Source organism: Solanum tuberosum, unplaced genomic scaffold, assembly GCF_000226075.1.
Source record: "Solanum tuberosum cultivar DM 1-3 516 R44 unplaced genomic scaffold, SolTub_3.0 scf00303, whole genome shotgun sequence".
NCBI classification, from domain to species: domain Eukaryota; kingdom Viridiplantae; phylum Streptophyta; class Magnoliopsida; order Solanales; family Solanaceae; genus Solanum; species Solanum tuberosum.
In genome coordinates, this window is record NW_006239233.1 from 36,582 (window position 1) to 45,335 (window position 8,754).

Sequence of the window (8,754 nt, forward strand, 5' to 3'; positions counted from 1 at the left end):
TTTTTCATACTTTTTAACTCTTGCGTAGTAAATAGTAAAAATAATTTATCATAAAAAAACTTACTCATAATTGTAATTGTATTTTTTCATGACTTAAAACTTCCATCATTTTATCTTATATTAATACCAAAAAATTTACAAAAGTGGAAAAAAAAAAGAAGGTAAAAAAGGGTTAAATAAATAAAGTGAAATTGTCCCTAATAACTCTCCCCACAGTCACCAATATTAGGGCCCATTTGGACTGACTTAAAAAAAATAGTTTTTAATTGAAAAATAAAAAGTCAAACTGAAATGACATTTAAGTCAAAAAATAAAAAGTGGGGAGAGACCTACTTTTGATTTTTAACTTATTTTAAATCATTTTAAACTTATCTTAAGTCATTCTTGACATTGCCAAACACTTCTCTACTTATTTTAAGTTATTTTTTATATTTGTCAAACACTTTCAAAAGTCAAAAACTGACTTAAAAGTAGGTTTGACCAGCTTTCAAGTCATTCCAAACACCCTCTTAGATGCATCAGTTAATATTCCTCCATTACCCTTCTACCATTAACGGCCATTCAGACCCCCCACCCCCCAACACACACCTACCCCTCACCCGTTAATCATATTAATTAACACTAATTACTTAGTTTGACAGCCACAAAAAAAAAAAAAAAAAGACCTGTTTGTTAGGTCTACTTTTGTTGAACAAGTGAGAAACAACAGCAAGATTCACCAAGACATATACTATCTCTCTCTACTTGTAATCTCAATTAAGGTTAATTATCCTTAAACTAATTGTAAACTTTTGCAATGTTGTATACGCATCACATTTCTTCTTTCGTTTCCAGAGGGCAAGGAGACATTTAACTGTACTATTGATGCTACTGTGATGATATATATATGTGCAGTTTTCTTCGTCGTTGGGCTATACATTGTGCATGAGAGACTTCCATGTTTGTGCAGGTAATGACATTCCAAAACGATATAGGATTTCAGCTGAAGTGACAAAAGATTACTCCTCCAGACAACTGAACCAGTTGGCAATGGTTGTACATAGGCCCTTTGTGTCATTTATTGAAAGAGTCTTAACCACTTGAGCAATAGCATCTGCTGGAGTGTATACAGTTCCTACTCGCCATTTCGGTTCCTGATCACAAAAACAAATATGACATTGTGTTGCTGTGAAAATGAACAACTAATGCAAAGTTCAGTATGAAGAGTTTTCGGTTTCTTAGTGTTATAATGCACAAGCAATTTTCATTTTCTATATTAGGATAAGTTTTGGAAGTTGCCATTATTTATCATTAAGTGGTTTGTACTCTCTTTTTTAACATTTCAGCCTGAAAATGAAAGGCAGACTATGCTTTGTCGATGAATTCATCATTCTAACATGTAGAACTAATATCACTCGCTATAAGTCGTTGTAGCTGCTTAAACAAGTGAACAAAGCAAATCTTGCAAGAATGTGCAATATACCTGTACACATGGTGTGATGTGGTTCCCGGTTAATGCAATTTTCTCCACTTTTCCACCAAAAGATTCTACACGAGGCTTTAGTGTCTCTTCAATCCCATCTGTCTCATCAATTGCGTCATTGTCAAATTTCACCTGAAATAAAAGTTAGAACCCATCAACACTAACATCGACTTACAATCCGAAACTACTTTTCTGGATGATAGGACCATAATATGAATACCAGCAGTGTACGCTTGACATTATAGGCGTTATTGAAACACCCAGATTTTCTGAAGGTGTTGGCTTGAACTCTGATATCCCTTGAGCAAGCTTAAAGAAGCAACAATTTCATTAGATCAGAAAGCTAAGACCAAAACTATAATCTGCTTAAAATTCATAAAGCTTAAAGTTGAATATGCATCAAGAAAATGAGATTCAGCAAGCTATATAGTATTCGTGAAACAGAAAGAACAAGCCATGGAGACGATGAAATTTTCATCCATATTGCTGGCGCAATAAATAAAACTGATAGCACATACCTCGCCAAATACCGAAGGCAGCTGATCAGCAAATTTAGTCAATGAAACAACTGTTTCTGGATCATAGTCGGGGATGATTGTTCCAGCTGTATCAAGCAACACCCTCAATGCATCTCCTACATATTATTGATGAAAAGAAAGTAATTATAATGATGAAAAATGTTAGCAGAAAAGGAGACTTCATTGAAAAGGGAAAACAAAACAAGTATAACAAAATGCAAGTAACAGCGCGAATTTAATCATAGAGAAATTTTAAATGAAGTTCCCTTCTCAATTCTCGTTCTCATTCAGGTGTTCCACGTCAGGTATACAGGAACATCTAAAAGGGTATACAGATGATAAATTTTAGATTAGTTTCCTTCTCTATTCTCGTTCTCATTCAGGTGTTCCACATCATGTATATAGGAACGTCTAAAAGGGTATGGAAAGCTCTTGGGTTCTTCCCAGTGCCCAGTATCTTATGTCATGGGTTGGATGTTCAGATTCTTTCACATGAAACTAGATCCTACTTTTACCAAACTCATTCTCACACTCGTAAGAACACATTAAACTTAACCTTCGAACCCAAAATCGGGTCACACGTACTGAGAGGTGTTAAGAGTATCTAGTACTCCGTTCACTGATTAAGAAAAAGAGTTATGTAGAGATCCACATCGGGTGTATAAAGACACCTAAATAAGCAGTGATATCAAATCCGGAGGTTAATCGTACTTTGGCAGGCAGGGTTTGATTTTTTGGGGGTGATAGGGAAAAAGTGGACAAATAAGTCACCCTCACTGCCACTCTACTTAACAGTACATGAGATTTTCACCTCATTCAATTTTTTCGAATTCATTGGATCCTTTTCCAGATTTAAGAATCCCCAACCCACCCACCCCTTCTTCAGCTCCATACCGAAGAGTAACTAGGACCAATTTACTCATGTTTTTTTATGTTCTGATTGAACACTATCCATTTTTTATTATTCTCAAAGGATAAGATTATTCTCTTTACCAACAGAAACAATTGGACTTGGCCTAAAACCTTCCACTCATACCTGACCTTCACTAAGGACATTCTAGTTTTGCTTGATCTAAAAGGATTATATCTCAACATCCCATAGACATTTTAAAAGGGAGTAGAACTTGATGCTCGGAAAAAGTGGAACATCAGAAAAGGTAAATGTGAGATTTCATGTAATTTGGCACCAAATGACTAGAACCATATATAGTTTTCTACGAATAACTGGTATACAGCACATATGATTGTCGAATTGCAGGAGAAAAATAGAAAGGAGAAGAGAATAGGAATCAAAAGACTATGGTAGGCAACGTAGGAAAGGAAAATTCAGCTAATATTCCCATGTTCTATAATTTGACCTACTTTCTTCTTTTTGTTCCAAAAGCCTTCACCCATTTCTTGAAAATAACAAATTTTCTTCCCCGAACAATTTAAACTCATAAACAAATACATAATCATGTACATTTTCTACTAAGGATCCACTTCCTCAATAACTCAAACAAATTTTATACACTTTGCATCAATCTCAACATAAGAATCAATTTGAACATTTTATTCTAAAGCTCCATAGATTTAAATTAGGTAGATGGGGTATCAGTTACATGCAAGATTGCTGCAGATAGGAAATAGCAATTGCCATAGCTATGGTTTCTAGTGGAAATAAGAAATAATAGATGAAGCTGTTTGATTAATCTACCTGAAGCCGATTGAGCCATTGAATACGCTGGAGATATAACAGGCACCATCTGGCCAACAAGAAGACCTAACTGCAAAATGGGATTAAAACTTCAAGAAATGATGCATTTTGGCTGCAAAATATTCTGTGGAGAAAATAAAAGGCAAGACTTGAAGATTCTAGAAGAAAAAATTGTCGCAACGGCCTATTCAATTTGCATCTGCAAGCTGGCAGCTGACCACGATAAATGCATTCACCAAATTCATATTATCAACTTTACCCAAGAAAGGGATCCTCTCCACCTTGACTAGATCATTCTTCAGAAAGCTCCATTACTCAATCTGTCCGACAACGACAAAGCTTCATCCAGCCCCTTCTACCTTACTTGTTATGTGGTTAGAACCAACCATCATTAAAATTCATACATTTGGAATAACCATGTATTTATCTGTCAGCTTACTGCTTGTTCAGTTGCGTTCTTCCTTTAGTTGCATTAATCTTTTATTCTGTTATCCCTTCCCTTGAGTTTTTAAAATGAATCAGTGTCTATGGCTGTGCACACTATCGGAAGAGTAGACTACCTTATTCCTTATAAATGTTTTGTTTCTTTAAAAAAGAAACAACTGCCCCTTACCACATTACCTTTATATCCTCCTTTACAGTTTGGGGATCTTCGTGTATTTGTGTTTCTTTTTTCTTTCTTGAGCAGCATGGTTTTGGGGGAGGGTGATTAGGCTTGGGGGAGGGTGATTCGGCTTGGGGAAGGGTGGTTCGGCTCTGAGTGTGTGTTGAGTGATAAGGTGGTTCGGCTCTCCTTACAGCAGTTCATACACTTCTTAAAATTCAGGATTTTAGTTTCATTCATCTTCAGCAAGGTCTTGAGAAGACAAGGAGGTGTTCATGTATTTGGACATGTAAGACAACAGACTAGCAATTGATGTTACTAATTATCCAACATCTGAAGCACTCACAAAGCCCTACTCCTTTCAGATTTTTTTTGTGGGCCATTGCTTTCAGGGTAAATAACATCCATGCAGAATTACTGCAACGAACCATAAAAATAGGAAGAGGATGTTCGGCAGCGTCAAACTAAAGCTAGCTTATGCAAATGCCAATTGCCTAAGAGATGGAAAAAGATCTTTAGTTGATGAGACTGAAATATACAAGGAGGTGTACAAGGTTGAGGATTTCCTTAGATATATAAAAATAATTACCTTGACTTTGAAGAAAGAACCAGGCATAACTACACCATTATGGGGTCGTTTGGTAGAATGTATAAGAGAATCTAATACATGTATTAGTAATGAGATATTTAATCCTTTGTTTGGAAGGATTTTCAGCATATGTACAACTAGTATATGTATTATAGGGTATATAACATAGCAGATTATGGTATTAGCAATACAAGGGCTATTAATATATGGATAAATTGTTAAAGAGAGAACTGCCCTTACTACACCAAATCAAACACTAGATAAGAAATAATCCCAGCATAACTAATACATCCTATTAAGTGCTATTCTTATACACTCTACGTCTCTACCAAACGACACCTAAGATAATGAGATATCATATGTTCAGAGAGGAATACATAACAGCGGAAATGATAAGCTGAATAACTGTACACAAGTCATGACCACACACAGGTAAAATATAATAAGAACTGAAGCAGAATAAAGGGAACAAACTAAAAGAATCAATCGACTTTGGTACAGTGTCTCCTCTCAAGCTATAACGGAGTGCAAATTGTTCATAGATAGAAGATGGATCATGAGAAAAATTAAGTGAAGACAATATAGCTGCACAAATTTAGAATGTCGGAATCACCACAGATTATGTAAGAAATAAATGAATTACCTGCTCAAAATATGGCACTGCCTCTGATGCTGGCCTATTGTTGTATGATATTATAACATTAGCCTACATGAAAAGACATAAAAAGGGACTCAGTAAGACATTAATTTCTTTGAACTGTGAGCCAGAGGTGAAACACCAAACCTTAGGTATCTTCTCACAAAAATAACTTCCTACGAGCGCTTGAATAAGTGCACCATTACTGCAAATTGCAAATTACCAAAAAATGGAAAAAGAAAACAGACATCTTAGCCAGGTAATACTTTAATTGAGCTTTAGAAGTTTAAAGAAAAAAAAGTCAATGCATTTGAAGCAAGTATATCAAGAAATCCAATTCAAACTGAGTTCCACTAGACATAGCACACAAAAATGATTATGCTAAAGCATTCAAATGAAAATCTATTCTACAAATTACTGAGTAACCCATTAAAAATAACAAGCCTATGGTCCAAAATATTAAGAAACGTGATAGAAAAAGACGATTTGGTATCTTAGTAGCTCAGTTGGTTGGCTGGCTACCTGAACTTTCACTTATTGGTGAGGATTTGATTTCACACCTTGTAATCCCCTCCCCTATCAGGGAACCCTGATCCTAAAGAAAGACAGATTCAACACTAATTACCTGTGGCCAACTGAATAGAGTGGCAAATCAACAATCTCAGCAGCAGAAAAACCAGAATCAGGTAACCCTGATGCTAAAATTGAATCAAAACAAGCATGAAATCTCTCAAAAACCTGTCTTGTGACTTGGGCATGATCAAATGTCACATTATAAGGCACACAAATTATCAGATACCCTTCTCTCGCCAAATTCTCCAGTAAATAACTGTTAACAAGAACAACCCAGAAAACAAAATCAACAAAAGACTCAACTTTTAATGCCAATTCCACAAAATTCAAGAATTTACAACTTGCCTAACCTGTAAGTAACTTCAGGAACAGCTCCAATAAAAGCACCACCCACAAATTTGATAATAGCTTTGGGTTTTATACCCTTTGGTGGAGGAATAACCAAACAAGAATCCATCCTTTTGTAAAACTTACCAGTAGTGGTAGTATTGTAATTGATTCTTGTGGAGTTGAAACTACCCATACCCATATAGTCATTTGAGAGTGTCATTTTAGGAAACTTGAAGAACTTTGGGTTCTTGAGATTTCTGGGAGAAAAGGGGCGGAATAAATATGGAAAAGTATTTGGAAGAAAGGGGTTTTGTTTGATTTCAAGAAGATTGGAAGTGAGAGTAGTAGTAGCCATGTAAGATACAGAAGTAGAAGCCATTTTTCTACTGTGAGAGTGAAGCAGTGAGGGAAAATGGAGAATTCTTTTAGCAGTTAAATTTGTGGAGCTATGGAGACTTTTATGTAACGTGGCATGATTTTAGCGACAATCAAAAGTTTTATTTTATGTAAAACTTCTGAAATTATAAGTTAAGTTGTTATTATACATTTTTATAGACATATAATTAATTTCATAGAGAAAAATGTTTGGTTAGTAGTTAGATGACTTTCACAAAGTCATAAGTTATTTTTTAAAATTAAAAGAAAATATAAACTTACGATAATAAATTTCTTTATATAAACTATAAAACAAAGAGAAATACAAAAAATGCAACATTATTCTTATAATCTTGATCAATAAAAAAAAATACATACAAAATCAATACATAAAATTTTTTGAGCTCTTGTCTTCATCCATTTTCATAAGTTGATCACTATTCAATAGTCTTCTTTTTATTCTTCAAGTCAAATTAATAAATGAATAAAATAAGTATCAAAAACATTACAATTTAAAAGGCTAATACAATCATTTCTTCAAAGCCTTACAATATTTCTACTTACGGATTATAAAATGAATAATAAATAATGTTATGAATATAACTATTAAATATTTTAGAGGTTATGATGATAGAAATTATGGGTGTAATGAAAATAACAACCATTAAGTATTGAGTTAAATAATATGAATGAACCGTTAATTGATTCATTTATAATTCTACAATAAAAAAAATAGAGAAATTGTACTATATGAGAAAATAAATAGAATTTTTAGCCAAAGATTATAGTAAAGATGAAAAACTCAAAAGACTCAATGCATTATTGTATAACTTTTAGTGCTATTTAAAATTTATAGTGAATGATTTGTAATTGAAAATTTATGGGGGGGAATTATATTTAGACATTTTTGAGGAAGTAAAAGACCCAAAAAGAGAGAGAGAGAGAGAGAGAATTATGTCCAACAAAAGCATAATTTACTACTGTGAACCAAAAGAAATTATAAATTTACGACAATAATTTTTTTATATAAAATATAAAATAAAGAGAAATCATGAGAACTAAAATAAAAAATAATACATCATTCTTACGATCTTAATCGTTAAAACATTAAAAAATATGAAATCAATATACAATCTTCCCACAAGCCACAATCACCATTCAATAACTTTCATCTTATTCTTTCAAGTGAAATCAAAGCATCAACATAATAAGTGACAACTTAAAATGCTAATGTGCTTATTTCAACAAAGTCTTGTAATATCTTTATTTATAGGACTACAATATAGAATAACAAATAGTATCATGAATATGACTATAAATTATGTTAAAGGTTATAGTAATAAAAAGTCAAGGGGTGAAAAAAAAGATAATAAAGACAATTAAATTTTGCATTAAAGAAAATTAAAAATGATATTTAAGCAATTTGAAATGAGTTTAATATAAAATTTGCATTATATGAAACTCTTGTCAAATTCTTACAATAAAATTCAGGTAATAAAAATTACGATTTACATGTAAATAAAAAATAATAATTATACGCTTTCTCCAAAAATCTTGTGGGAGCCTATTAGAGTGAAGTTCGATCCGTTTATCAAATATCAAGGAGAAGATGAACTTTTCCCTTTCAACAAAAAAAAAAAGCACCTGCAATAAAATAATCAAATCTCATGTGAGCAAAAATTCTTAAAGCAATATATAAGCTATAGAATATATTTTTATAAGGTCAAACACATATGCAGACCCTTAAACTTGTCCCTAAATTTCATTTTGGCACTCCAACTCAACCTTGTTCCATTTTAACCCTTCAACTCCAATTTTTATGTTCCATTTTGGCACTTCTTTCCAAAGAATCAATAAAGTGGGATGTGTGTACTTCACATGCCATTATTGTGTTAAAAAATAATTGATGAACATCATTTTTTTTTAATATTTTTTTCTTTAGAGTTTCTGTACATTATTGTGTGAAAAAA

At 33.0% G+C, this 8,754-nt stretch overlaps 1 pseudogene; it reads right to left on the reverse strand.

Annotated features, from left to right (window-relative positions):
* Positions 1-719: 719 nt before the first annotated feature.
* Positions 720-6,837, reverse strand: LOC102582133 (uncharacterized; annotated as a pseudogene).
* Between the last annotated feature and the right edge of the window lie 1,917 nt (positions 6,838-8,754).